The following is a 13,540-nucleotide window of genomic DNA, read 5'->3' on the forward strand; positions in this document are numbered from 1 at the left end:
TTCATTCTCAGATGAAAAACAATAGGAAGAGAGGATTGTTTTTACTCAAGCTAAGGAGAGCTCTTTTGTTTGATGGTTTTATATGCATCAGTCCACATTATATCCTATTTACCCCTGATTTTACGCATTGGGGTACTGAGAACTGAGGAGCCTACAAATGCATAACGCAGGCAGATGTGGGGCCTCTCTCCTGTTGCAGTCTTTACCCTTCTTTGCTGGTTTCTGATTTTCTTTCTTTGTCTTAGGATACAATATCTGTTGACTAAAGTAATGACAGCGGGTTCCGGACAGTGTTGTTGTTACTTCAGTTGTGCATGCCCTGAACGGACTGGTAGCAGAAACTGTGCACTTTTGTCCAAATGTGTCTGAGGTTGTGTTCTTGTGTGTGGTGGGTAAATAATTTTGTCCTGTTGTGTTCTATTTAAGTGATTTAGCCCATGTTACAGTTCTTAAGATTCTTAGCATATTGACTTGCCTCAGACCTAAAGCTTCTTTAATTAGCTTAGTTTCATTCATAAATAAATTCTTGATATAGGTGAAATGGGTTTCACTTTTGAAATTTTTTATGAGTCAATGATTATAAAGACAGTTATTTTAGTTTACAGTTCATTTCTGGGTAAAAATGCAAACTTTTTCTATGTTTTATAATTGATAAATGTTTAATAATTACACATCCCTATGTTGGAAACTGTACTGGCAGAGTTTATTTTTAAAGTTAGTATCTTTTTAAAAATATTTACAATCATAAAGATAATAGCAAGGTCACCACAATCTAATTTTAGAACATTTAATCACCCCCAAAGAAACATCATACCCATTAGCAGTGACTCTTCATCCTTCCTGATCCCCCAAACCCCTAACCTGCTTTCTTTGTCTATGGATTTACATATTTTGAACATTTCATGGAAGTAGAATCATGCAATATGCGGTCTTTTGTGATTGGCTTCTTTCGCTAAATATAATATTTTTGAGGTTCACTTATATAGTAAGCAGGTATTAGTACGGCATTCCTTCTATTACAGATTAATATTCCATTGCACAGATTTACCACATTTTGCGTATCCAGTCATCAGTTGATGGGCACTTGAGTTATTTTGCTCGTTTTGGCTGTTATCAATAATGAATGCTGCTGTGAACATTGTGTACGAGGTTTTGCGTGGACATATGTTTGCATTGCTTGTGGGTAAACACCTAGTAGTAAACTTGCTGGGTTATATGGTTCTCTGTGTCTAACGTTTTGAGGAACCTCCAGACTGTTTTTCAAAGAGGCTACTACATTACCAGCAATGTGTGGGGGTTCCATTTTCTCCACATCCTCACCAGCCTGTTATCCTCTGTCTTTTTGATGACAGCCATCCGAGTGGACATGGAGTGGTATCTCATTGTGGTTTTGATTTGCATTTTCCTAATGACTAATGATGTTGAGCATCTTTTCATGTGCTTATTGACCATTTTTATGTCTTTTTTTGTAAAAATGTCTATTCTAATTCTTTGGCCCTTTTCAAAATTGGGTTATTTATTTTTTTATTTTTAAGACGTAGTTCTTTCTGTAGTCTGGATACAGGTCCCTTGTAAGATGTAATGATTTGCAAATACAAATTTTTCCATTCTTTGGGTATCTGTTCATTTCTTGATGGTGTCCTTAAAACACAAAAGCTTTTAATTTTAATAAAGTTCAACTTGTCATTCTTTGTTTTCATCATTTGTGCTTTTGGTGTCATATCAAAAAAAATTATTGCCTAACCTGAGGTCACCAAGATTTACTCCTGTGTTTTCTTCTAAGACTTTTGTGGTTTTACGTCTGACATTTAGGTCTGTGAACCATTTTGAGTTAATTTTCAGTTTGGTATGAGATCTTAGGCATTTTTTATCAGAAAAAAATTTTCAGCTTGTTACTGTATTTCTTTCATTTTTATCTTCTTCCTGGTTCCTCCTTCCTTGCTAGTACTTGTAGTGCTAAGACAGAGTGTGTACTCCAAGTCCTCTGTAGTCACCTGCTCTGGTTTGATTTTCGTCTCCCTCCCTTTTCTCAGCATTTTCGAAAATGGATCAAATCTGTCCACCATATGCCGATATATTTCATCTTGCCATTTCATATCAATGCTTTTTGCAATACTACTTCTTTTAAAACTAGGCATAAGTACTTGACTTAAAGTTGACTAGCTTCTCTATATATTCTAAGACATCCGCTAGAAATCTTAATGTGTTTGTAAATGGCAATGAATTTTTCATTAGGTCTGAGAAGCATATTTAATTTAGCAGAGGCATTTCTCTTCTTAAAAAGGAATTATTTTTCTAATCTGATTCTGAATCATAAAACTCAAGTAGTCTGCTAGAGTTCCCTGCTGGACCAAGGTCACTCTGAAACTACTGTAACTATAACAGAACACATTTCCGCATAGCGTTCTACAGTTTATAAATAAATCACTTTCAGACACTTCTTTATACTTTGGCCACATGATGACACTACATAGTACCAAAGATACCTGTTACCTGAAAATGAATTGTTTGCCCTGGCTGGTGTGGCATAGTGGATTGAGTGCTGGCTTGCAAACCAAATGATTGCTGGTTCGATTCCCAGTCAGGGCACCTGCCTAGGTTGCAGGCCAGATCCCCATTAGGGAGTGTGCAAGAGGCAACCACACACTGATGTTTCTCTCCCTCTCTTTCTCTCTCCCTTCCCCTCTCTCTAAAAATAAATTAAATAAATAAATAAATAAATAAAAATGAATTGTTTTACTTCATGTTCTTGAAATGTTGTTTGAGTTGTGTTCTCATTTTGATCTTTCTTGATAGTTAAAGTGCCATTTTAACTATCACACAGATTTTATTTATTTTTAAAGTAATTGTAGAATAAAATTGTGTCTTTGGGAATAGTAGGAAACTAATACACAGGGAAGTAGTGTGAGATCTAATCTTTTTCTGTTTTCTCAGAATTGCTTTTTTAAAAACAATTTGTATGAATGTTTTTTAAGTATATTTTATTAATTATGCTATTACAGTTGTCCCAGTTTTTTTCTCTCCTTTATCCTCCCTCTGCCCTGCACCCCCCAGCCCTCCAGCATTCTCCCCTTTCCCTTCCCTTTAGTTCATGTCCATGGGTTGTACATGTAAGTTCTTTGGCTTCTACATTTCCTATACTATTCTTAACCTCCCCCTGTTTATTTTAGGCCTACCAATTATGCTTCTTATTCCCTGTACCTTTTCTCCCCCACCACATTCTCCCCCCTCCTCCCCACTGATAACCCTACATGTGATCTCCATTTCTGTGATTCTGTTCCTCTTCTAGTTGTTTGATTAGTTTTTGTTTTTGTTTTTTAGGTTCAGTTGTAGATAATTACGAGTTTGTTGTCATTTTATTGTTCATAGTCTTTGATCTTCTTCTATGTCTTAGATAAGTCCCTTTAACTTTTCATATAATTAAGGGCTTGGTGATGATGAACTCCTTTAACATGGCTTTATCTGGGAAGCACTTTATCTGCCCTTCCAGTCTAAGTGATAACTTTGCTGGATAGAGTAATCTTGGATATAGGTCCTTGCTTTTCATGACTTTGAATACTTCTTTCTAGCCCCTTTTGCCTGTTAGGTTTCTTTTGAGAAATCAGCTGATAATCTTGTGGGAACTCCTTTGTAGGTAACTCTCCTTTTTTCTTGCTGCTTTTAAGATTCTCTCCTTCTCTTTAATCTTGGATAATGTAATGATGATGTGCTTTGGTGTGTGCTTCCTTGGATCCACCTTCTTTGGGACTCTCTGAGCTTCCTGGACTTCCTGGAAGTCTATTTCCTTTGCCAGATTGGGGAAGTTCTCCTTCATTACTTTTTCAAATAAGTTTTCAATTTCTTGCTCTTCCTCTTCTCCTTCTGGCACCCCTATGATTCAGATGTTGGAACATTTAAAGTTGTCCAGGAGGTTCCTAAGCCTCTCCTTATTTTTTTGAATTCTTGTTTCTTCATTCTGTTCTGGTTGAATGTTTGTTTCTTCCTTCTGTTCCAAATCGTTGATTTGAGTCCCAATTTCCATCCCTTCACTGTTGGTTCCCTGTAAATTTTTCTTTATTTCACTCTGCATGTACTACAAAGGGCTCACCCTCTAGAAGATAATTTTGGTTTTTTGGGGGGGTTCCCCCTCATGTAATAGAACTATTAAAAAAGATTTTGGTAAGATATGAATGAAAAGTTGCCAATGATATGTGGTTAAGTGAAAAAAGCAAATTGTAAAAACAAGATGTTTTAAATGATCTTTTTTTAAATCAAAAATTCTGTCTTACATATATCTATTTATGTGGGAACTGTTTGCTCTTAGTGCCCAGTTTGATCTCTTTCTTCGGGGGGACTGATTTTCTCAGTATCTGGTGCATGTGAATTGTATGTTTTCTGTGCTTGTTTATATAAATGAAAGTGTTTTGTTCAGTATTAGTCCTTGATGGAAAGGCCTCTGTTCATCAGTGCCGCAGGTGTGTGACGAGTTGCCCGTGGTGGGAGGTTGAAGAGGCGTGTGGCGTGCTCCACACCACTCTCCAGTTCCCTTTCCAAAGCTCTCTGAGTACACAAATTAAACACCTTTCTGCTTTCAAGTGTTGATAGTTTCTGCACATTTCTTTTGAAATAGAAATTTCCTTGGGAATTATTAAAAGAAGGCTTTTTTCATTGCCTCCCGCCCTTTATGTTTGTGTTGATCTGAGTAGACAACAGGATCACATGCTTCTAGAGAACAAGAGATACATTGGTAGTGGTCCGAACAGCACTGGAACTTGGAGAAATGGGGTGAAGTGGGAATCCAGCTGGAATAGCGTCAGCTTTTCACATTGGTCCTTCTTTCTGGGCATTCCTTCCATTGTTTGTGCTTATCTTTTGGCTAGCTTTTCTTTGTGTGTTCTTTCTTTCTTGAGTTCACACACTGGTGATTAAATGTACTATTGCAGTATAATGTACTTGTAGAAAGGTACACATAATAATTTTTTTACAGACTGAACACATGCACGCGGCTTGTACTTGGGTAAAGAAATAGAATATACAGCCCCCTGGCAATCCCCTGGTTCCTTCTCACCTGAGTGAGAGTGAAAAAGTTCAATTCAGTGCCTCAGAGTTTTATATAATATCTCATTTGGATATAACAAATTTTCTCTTAAAAGTGTGCGTTTTCACCTTGTTTTAAGCCATTCACCTAGGTTGTCAGAGCCTTTTCAATTTCCCAGCTGTGATTGTCTTGGTTATTTTTCTTGACTGAAATTACCTTCTGATAATATGTGCATAATAAATAAACTTCTTTTCACTTACCGTATAAGAAAACATAGTCTGGAGGATGAGAAATGGACTGAATGAATGGTGTTATGCTTATAATAGCTCTTGCATGTAGTTATAGTAATAATGAAGTGTTAGAAATAGCTTTGAATAATGTCATAAAAATGATCAAAGCCCAAGTGCTTGCAGGGTTCTGGTTACCATGGTGATGAAGCAGCATGGAATACTTGGCGGGATTATATAAGGCAGCATCTTGAGACACGTATTTGAGATACACAGCTGTATCTACCACTGACACCCATGATGTTTGGTGCTTTGAAACAGCAGAGGCCTCCAAGTCACTAATTATTTGACTCCAGAGGAGTAAATACACAAAGCCAAAATAAGTGTTGGAGCCCATGAATGTATATATTTACAGAGACGCACACCAGCGTGAAGTGCAGTGGTCTTTAATTAAAATCATCGCAGAAATTGTTTTTATTAAATATGCTCCCACTATTTCATATTAAAGAATAAATCATCTACAGTGCCTTCTTAAAAGCCTATTTTTAGGAAGCCCTGGCTCCTAGATAGGAAAGGAGCCCTGAGAAGTTACCAGTTTGCTCCATTGTCTCCTCCCTCCCCTCCCTTGCTTTCTCCTTCTTTCTCTCATCCCTCTTTTTCTTCCCCTCCTTTTTCCTTCTCCTTCTCCAAAAAGGCAATACTTTCCTAGAGGCAGGTTAAACAAACTGGTAATAGTAAGGTATATGTTATTCAGAAATGATACCCTAAAGTATTGTACAAGTTTGTGCTATAGGCTTTCATTTTATATGGCTGTCCACTCGAAAGATGTGCCCTTGAATTTGAGGGAGCCTGCCACCAGAGTGATCTCGAGAAGAAGCATTGAGTAATGAAAGTTTAATGTGAGCCACAAATATGATTTAAAATTTTCTGGCAGCCAGATTTTAAAAATGTAAAAAGAAAAAAGTAAAATTAATTTTAATAATATATTTTATTTGATCTATTCATTATATCCAGAATATTTTATTTTAACATGTGATCAGTATAGAAAAATTATTGAGATCTTTTACATTCTTTTTTTTCATACTAAGTCTTTGAAGTACACCAAAAGTTTTATACTTAATGCATAGTTCAGTTCAGATTAGCCACATTTCAGGTACTCCATAGCCAAATGTGGCTATTGGCTCAGGCGAAGTCCCTCCCACTTTTAGCTTCTGTTCTCAACATGGTCCAGTGTGCTGTCCTGTGAATTCACGCTGGCTGTTTTGGAGTTTTCTTCTCCACAGGTCCATCAAATGTCCATTTTGTCTCTTCCTGGACAGATGCTGATAGCTGGCAGGTCTTGGCTGTTGGTGATTTGTCCCTACCCACCTGTACTTTCGTATTTGAGGGGTACCTTATCACTTACTATATTAGTTTGCTCCAGCTGTCATAACAAAGTGCCACAGACTGGGTGGCTTACCCAACGGAAATTTTCTGTTTCAGTTCTGGAGGCTAGAAGTTCAAGATCAAGGTGTTGGCGGAGTTGGTTCCTTCTGAGGCCTTTCTCCTTGGCTTGTAGATGGCCATTTTCTTGCTGTGTCCTCATGTGGCAGTCCCTCTGTGTGTCCTAATCTCTTCCTTATAAAGACCATCAAATTGCATTAGCGCCCACCCTAAAGGCCTCGTTTTAACCTAATTATCTCTTTACAGGCCCTGTCTCCTAATACAGTCTTATTCTGAGGTACTTGGTAGGCATCCACGATCTGAGCTAGTTGAATTTGGCAAGGAGGGTTGAATTGTAGAAACTTGGAAGAACGTTCCTAGGTTTTGACATCTCAACATTATATTTGAAACACTTCTGAGAGTCAGGTTTAATAATTTATACCACATTTCTTCCTGCAATAGTCTCCCAACTTTCGATGAGAGAGTTGAGGATTTTAAAAAAAGGGAGGTGAGTGTCATACTTTCAATTTCCTCTAAAACCTTGGAAAAGGAATATGAGCAGCCAATTTATAACACAGGTGCCTTTGTAGGATGTGAAATATAAGGTCATTTAGCTTACAGGGTAATTCACAGAGCCCCATTTAAATTAATTCTATGGACCATTAATTTCCCAACTCTGCTGACAGTACTAATGACCAAGTGATATATTCAGAGTTTAAAACCAGAGTCAAGCTCTGAATAGTAGAGGAATTTATCTAAAACTCTTTATAAAGTACCCTAATTTTAGAGTCTAATCACATTATAGTGAATTTTTTTATATTAGCTTTTATGATATGTCTCATTAGGAAAGGAGTGATTGTTACAGAACAGACCTGTGGCAGGGGGGTGAACGATATATACCATTACCAAAAGGACCCCCCTTTTTCTCTGGGGGTCCACCCCCACCTACTAGGTTCGCTTTGCCAGCTGCCGGAGGAAAGATGTCTCTCAATGCCAGAGATTGGTGAAAAGGAAAGGAATTACTTATTTAAAAGTTATACAGGCTTAGAGTAATGACTTAATGTCTTCATTAAAATACTAAAGTTCTTTAGAATACCCACAAATGCACACAGTCCTTCCTTCTCCCCTTTGCCCAGTTCAGGGTTCCGGTATCTCAGGAAAAGAAGTAGAAGTTCGTTCAGGCAGCCCCTCGGTTCCAGCACCATCTGCTGTGCTGCCACCGCAATCTCCAGTTAATCCAGAGCCATGTGGCACCTTCTCGTGGCCCACCAGCAAGAGTCCTTTCTCCCCTTTTCTTCCAGGCAAAGTCTCTCCTGCTGCCTAGGCCACATGGCAAAAAGGGAGCACCCCAAAGCCGCGTGGTCCCAACCTACTCCGCCAAAGCTGCATGGTCCTCCCTGGTACGACTGCAGCGCCTGTGTGTAAATCCCTGAGCCAACCTTCCTCTGCAGCCCCATTGCCAACTCCTCCTCCAATCAGTTATACCTGCTAGCATTCCTGTATTCTTCCAGCTTTACTGGGCTGCCATAGTAAGTCTGGGCAGGCATGGCCCAATGGCATGGAGCCAATCATCTCCAAGCTCTCATGCAGGGGCTGTAACCAGGGGGAGTTGCTTCCCAGTTACAGCCTGGGTTGAAGTCACTCCCACCCCCCTGGCTCAAAGCCACAGCTATTTAACATATCTACGAAACCAGTTAAACGTTATAGACATGTTAAATGACCATGCCAGAGGTTAGCTGCACAGCTGTTGCTGTACAAAACAGCTCTCAATGGCCCTGCTCATTGTGTCCCATCCCTCAGCCAAGACTGGTAGGCGTGAGGACATCATGTATATATTTTTCTCTAATATTTCCTGAACACCCTGAGTTCTGGACCCCATTACAAATCCCTATTTGGGCCCCCCCCCTTGGCTACATCCTGTTACATGATTACAGGGCTTACACTTTTAGGATATTTTTAAAAAATTAAATCCTATTTTGAAAAAGAAATTGTCCCCTTGTTGTTGGCTCAACTGGTTGCAGTGTTGTCCTGTATACCAAAAGGTTGTGGGTTCAATCCCTGGTCGGGGCACACACTTATGTTGTGGGTTCGATCCCTGGTCGGGGCACACACCTGTGGTGTGGGTTCCATCCCTGGTTGGGGCACTCACCTGTGGTGTGGGTTCCATCCCTGGTCGGGGTGTATACGGGAGGCAACTGGTTGATGTTTCTGTCTCATGTTGATCTCTCTCTCTCTTCCTCTCTAAAATCAATAAACATATCCTTGGGTGAGGATTAAATTAAAAAAAAAGAAACTGCTATCTTTATAATGAGTATTTACACTGGAATGTTAGATTTTCTATAAATTCTTTTGAGGAAAATGGTATAGAATTTAGCCAGTATTGTTCATAGCTATAAATCAGAGAATATTTGTATATTATTACCTACGGTCAGGAACCTTGTTCTAGCCTTTTAGATCACCTTTTTTTGTGCTTTTAACCCTCATGCAAAATTCGCTTCCCTTAAAACCCTTCCACTTACTATCTCGAGTTAATGTAGTCATAAAACACTGAGTTCTACTTCTGTTTTCTCCCTTAACAAGATGTATTATTGAGGTTTATTAAATTTGTCAGATCTGGAAACAAAGGAACTTGCAGGGAAATGCTTACTTGAAAATTTGTCTGAAGAATTTACATAATATCTTTACAGAAGCACCCAAGAGTTGTCAGGTCTCAAGAAGGGGATTCTGCTGCCTCATGCTTTTATATAATAATACAGTCTTCCTATTAGCAGCGACTGGGTAAGAGTCTTAACGATTATAGCAGCAGCTTCCACTTCTAAATATCCGATCAGTTCTTCCTAATGCAGCCTCTCACTAGAGATCCACAGAGACATAAAAATGATGAAAACTTTCAATAAATGTGGAAACTAGTACCTATAGTTAACCTATTTCTGTAATTTGAAATGAGTTTCTACTTATCATAAGGATAATGCAAATGGATTTAAAAATGCAATTACTAGCTCATTCTTTTTATGTGTGCCTGAAAATTTGGGGTAAGAAAGCCTTTTGCTTTTTACTCATTTTCTTAACATCTGGTACAGAAATAGGAATCTTCTTTTCACTCATCAATTTCACTTATAGAAATTTACCTTTTACTCATACCACAAAACTATTCAAGTTTGTTACTGGAAGCAATATAAATGTTCGTTAGGAGGGATTTGGTAAAAGTGATTCATTATATACTACATTGTACATTGTAAATATTGATATAATTCTGTATTAAAATGATATATTCATAAATTTAAAAGGCATGTTATAAAACATTATATATTGTTTGATCCCACCTATTTAAAATAATAGAAAAACTCACATAGAAAGAATACAAAAACTCCTATAAATGCATAGAAAATACATTCTTAATGAGGGCTATTTCTGGGTACTAGAATTGAGGGGAGAAGCAATAGGGTATTTTTTTTACTTCTTGTTTTATATGCTTAGTACCTTTGTTTTCCAAGAGTGATATTATTTTCAAAGTTCAAAAAAGAAAGAAGCATAAGGTCTCTGTGATAGATTGTCTGCAGAAGTCATTGCCTTCCCTATATCCATACCCACAAGTCATCCCCTTTCACACTGACTCCGGGCTTGGCCAGGAGATTTGCTTTGACCATTGGGACCATAGAAACTTGATGCAAAGACTTGGAAAGAAAAATGCACATTTGAGCTGCCCTACCTTTTGCTGCTCTTGGGAACCTTGCCACCAGCCTCATGTAAACAGACCTATGTCAGCCTGTTGGATGATGAAAAACGCGTGCCCCAGCACCCTAGCTGCCAGCCAGGCAACTGCTGGATGTTGGAGGGAGGCCACCGCCACTGTCTGTCCACAGTGCGCGAGTGAGGGCTGGCTGAGACTCGTGCTACAGTTTTATTAAATATCAATGGCCTTTTTCTTTCTGTTTTTAAAGTATATTTTATTGATTATGCTATTATAGTTGTCCCAATTTTTCCCCCTCTGCCCCACTCCCTGCCCAGTACCCCCATTTCTTCCAGCAGTCCCCCCTAAATTCATGTTCATGGGTCATGCATAAAAGTTCTTTGGCTTCTCCATTTCCTGTATTATTCTTAACATCCCCTATTTTGTACCTACCATTTATGCTTCTTAATATCTGCACCTTTTCTCCCATCCTCCCCCTACCCCGTCCTAGATGATAACCCTCCAAATGATCTCCATACCTGTGATTCTTTTCCTGTTCTGGTTGTTTGCTTAGTTTGTTTTTTAAGATTCATTTGTTGATAGTTGTGAGTTTGTTGCCATTTTAATGTTCATAGTTTTGACCTTCTTTTTCTTAAATAAATTCCTTTAATATTTCATGTAATAATGGCTTGGTGATAATGAATTCCTTGAGCTTTACCTTGTCTGAGAAGCACTTTATCTACCCTTCCATTCTAAATAACTTTGCTGGGTAGAGTAATGTAGGTTGTAGGTCCTTGATTTTTATGACTGAGTATTTCTTGTCAATCCTTTCTAGCCTGCAGTTTCTTTTGAGAAATCAGCTGACAGTCTTATGGGCACTCCTTTGTAGGTAACTCTGTTCTTCTCTTGCTGCTTTGAAGAGTCTCTCTTTATCTTTAACCTTTGGTATTTTAATTATGGTGTGTCTTCATGTGGTACTCTTTGGGTCCAACTTGTTTGGGACTCTCTGTGCTTCTTGGACTTGTATGTCTATTTCTTTCACCAAAATTAGGAAAGTTTTCTTTCATTATTTTTTCAAATAAGTTTTCAATTTCTTGCCCTTCCTCCTCTCCTTCTGGCATTCGTATGATTTGGATGTTGATATGTTTGGAAATGTCCCAGAGGCACCTTTATACTATCCTCATTTTTTATTATTTTTTTCTTTTTTCTTCTTGCTGTTTTGGTTGAATGCTTAATTCTTCCTTATGTACCAAAATGTTGATTTGAATTCTGGATTCATCCCCTCCATTGTTGGTTCCCTGTAAATTTTTCTTTAATTCACTTAGTGTAACCTTCATTTCTTCCTGGGTCTTTTTATGCTGTTGCCCTACTCAGTGAGTTCTTTGAGCATCCTGATCACTAGTGTTTTGAACTCTTCATCTGATAGGTTGCTTATCTCTGTTTCATTTAGTTCTTTTTCTGGGGTTTTGTTCTGTTATTTCATTTGGGCCATGTTTCTTTGTCTCCTCAATTTGTCAGTCTCCTTGTGTTTGTTTCTGTGTATTAGGTAGAGCTGCTTTGTCTTAGTATTGTGGCCTATTATAGAAAAACCACCTGTAAATTGTGTGGGACGAAGCCTTAGGCAACCCGCTTCACCACTTTGTGGCTCTGTGTTGGGGGAGGGTTTGGAGAAGGGAGTGTGCTGCTGCCTGGCTTCTGGAGGTTTGTCAAGCACTCGCCCTGTGCAACTGGAGCCCTTTTAGCTGTTGCCGTGGGGGTGGTTACCAGAGTCGGTGGGTTTGCATACATTCTAAGTCCGTTCAGGCCCTTTAATTGAAGTCTCCTGAAAATCTGGCAATTTCTTCCGCTGCTCCAACCCCCAGTGGTCTTTACTACTAGAAGTTAATGGGGATTTATCTTCCTGGTGCTGGAACCCTGGGCTGTGCAGTCTGGCCTGGGGCTGGGATCGCTTTCTCCCAGGGCATCCCTTCTGATTTTTATCCACACACGTGAATGTGGGACCACCCACTCTGCCACCGCTGCCTCTCCATGCCACACGGTATCTCTGCGCCTCTCTACCTGTCTCTGCATCTCTGCCCCTCCTATCTGTCTAGATGAATGTGGCTTCTTTAAATCCTTGGTTGTTGGACTTCTGTACAGCTGATTTTCTGACCGTCCTGAGTGTTACTTGTTTTGAGGTCTAGTGGTAATTCTGTGGTTGCACAAGAAGGCAAAGCGTGTTTACCTGCACCTCTATCTTGACCAGTGGTAGCATTATCCTGCTTTTGTTTCTCTTAAATATCTTGTTTAGCTCTCTCTCTGATGATGTCTTCTTTCTCTTTTGCACATCCAAATCTGTCTTCATCCACTTTCCCTCAAGCCCTCAGTGTATCTCTTCTCTACACTCTTGTTTTACTTTTACTCAGCACCATGTAATTTAGTACTTATGTGCTATTTTTTCTCTTTTCTGTATATATGTTAGTCTTTTCTGTCTACCTAATGATAAGCTCCTTGATTGCACAGATCATATTTCACATTACTTTCTCTGGCTTTCATAACAGTCAGTGCTTGATAGAACTACATGTAGTACCAGGTTTCCTCCTTCCATCCTGTGTCTTCAGTGTGCCTCTTGCCAAGCTGCAGGGCCTGTGCCTCCGGCAGTAGCGTGATGCCCCACTGGTGCATGGGAAAAGCTACACAAACCCGGGCTGCATTTCTTTCTGCTCTGTAGCTCTCTCCTCGCCATGAAATTGTTTCCTTCATCAGGTAAATAAAAACATGTATAGCCGGTTCATGTGTATATATGTGGTCTTTTTTTGCCAATTCAAACATGTGTGTGTATTATACACAGTGTGACACCTGTGTGTATATTAAAATGAAAAAACCCTAATAATATAGTAAGTGGAGAAATTTACATTAGTACTATATATGTATAGAATCTAAAATGATAGCCATCCCTCCCTCCAAAACAACCAAACATTACGAACCACTTCTTCACGTTCTGATAAATTGTGTAGCATACCAGGACCATTCAGCTTATTTAGCTCTGTGAAGTAAATAAAGGATTTCTTTTATACTTGAAAGTTAAAATAGGGTTAAATGAGAGAATTTATATTTTAAAAGTCTCTTCTTTTATGCCTAAACATTTGTCTTCTCTATTCTAGTATTTTGGAAGACATTGGGGGCATGGGGGTTCATTCTAAAATACAGCCTGCACGTCTTTTC

At 38.8% G+C, this 13,540-nt stretch overlaps 1 protein-coding gene across 4 annotated transcripts in view; it reads left to right on the plus strand.

Moving 5' to 3' along the window:
• Positions 1–13,540, plus strand: part of SCAI (suppressor of cancer cell invasion) — a 101,328-nt gene that overhangs the window by 46,613 nt on the left and 41,175 nt on the right. The gene's annotated exons all lie outside the window — the stretch shown is intronic.

This window comes from Desmodus rotundus, chromosome 1, assembly GCF_022682495.2.
Source record: "Desmodus rotundus isolate HL8 chromosome 1, HLdesRot8A.1, whole genome shotgun sequence".
Lineage (NCBI taxonomy): Eukaryota > Metazoa > Chordata > Mammalia > Chiroptera > Phyllostomidae > Desmodus > Desmodus rotundus.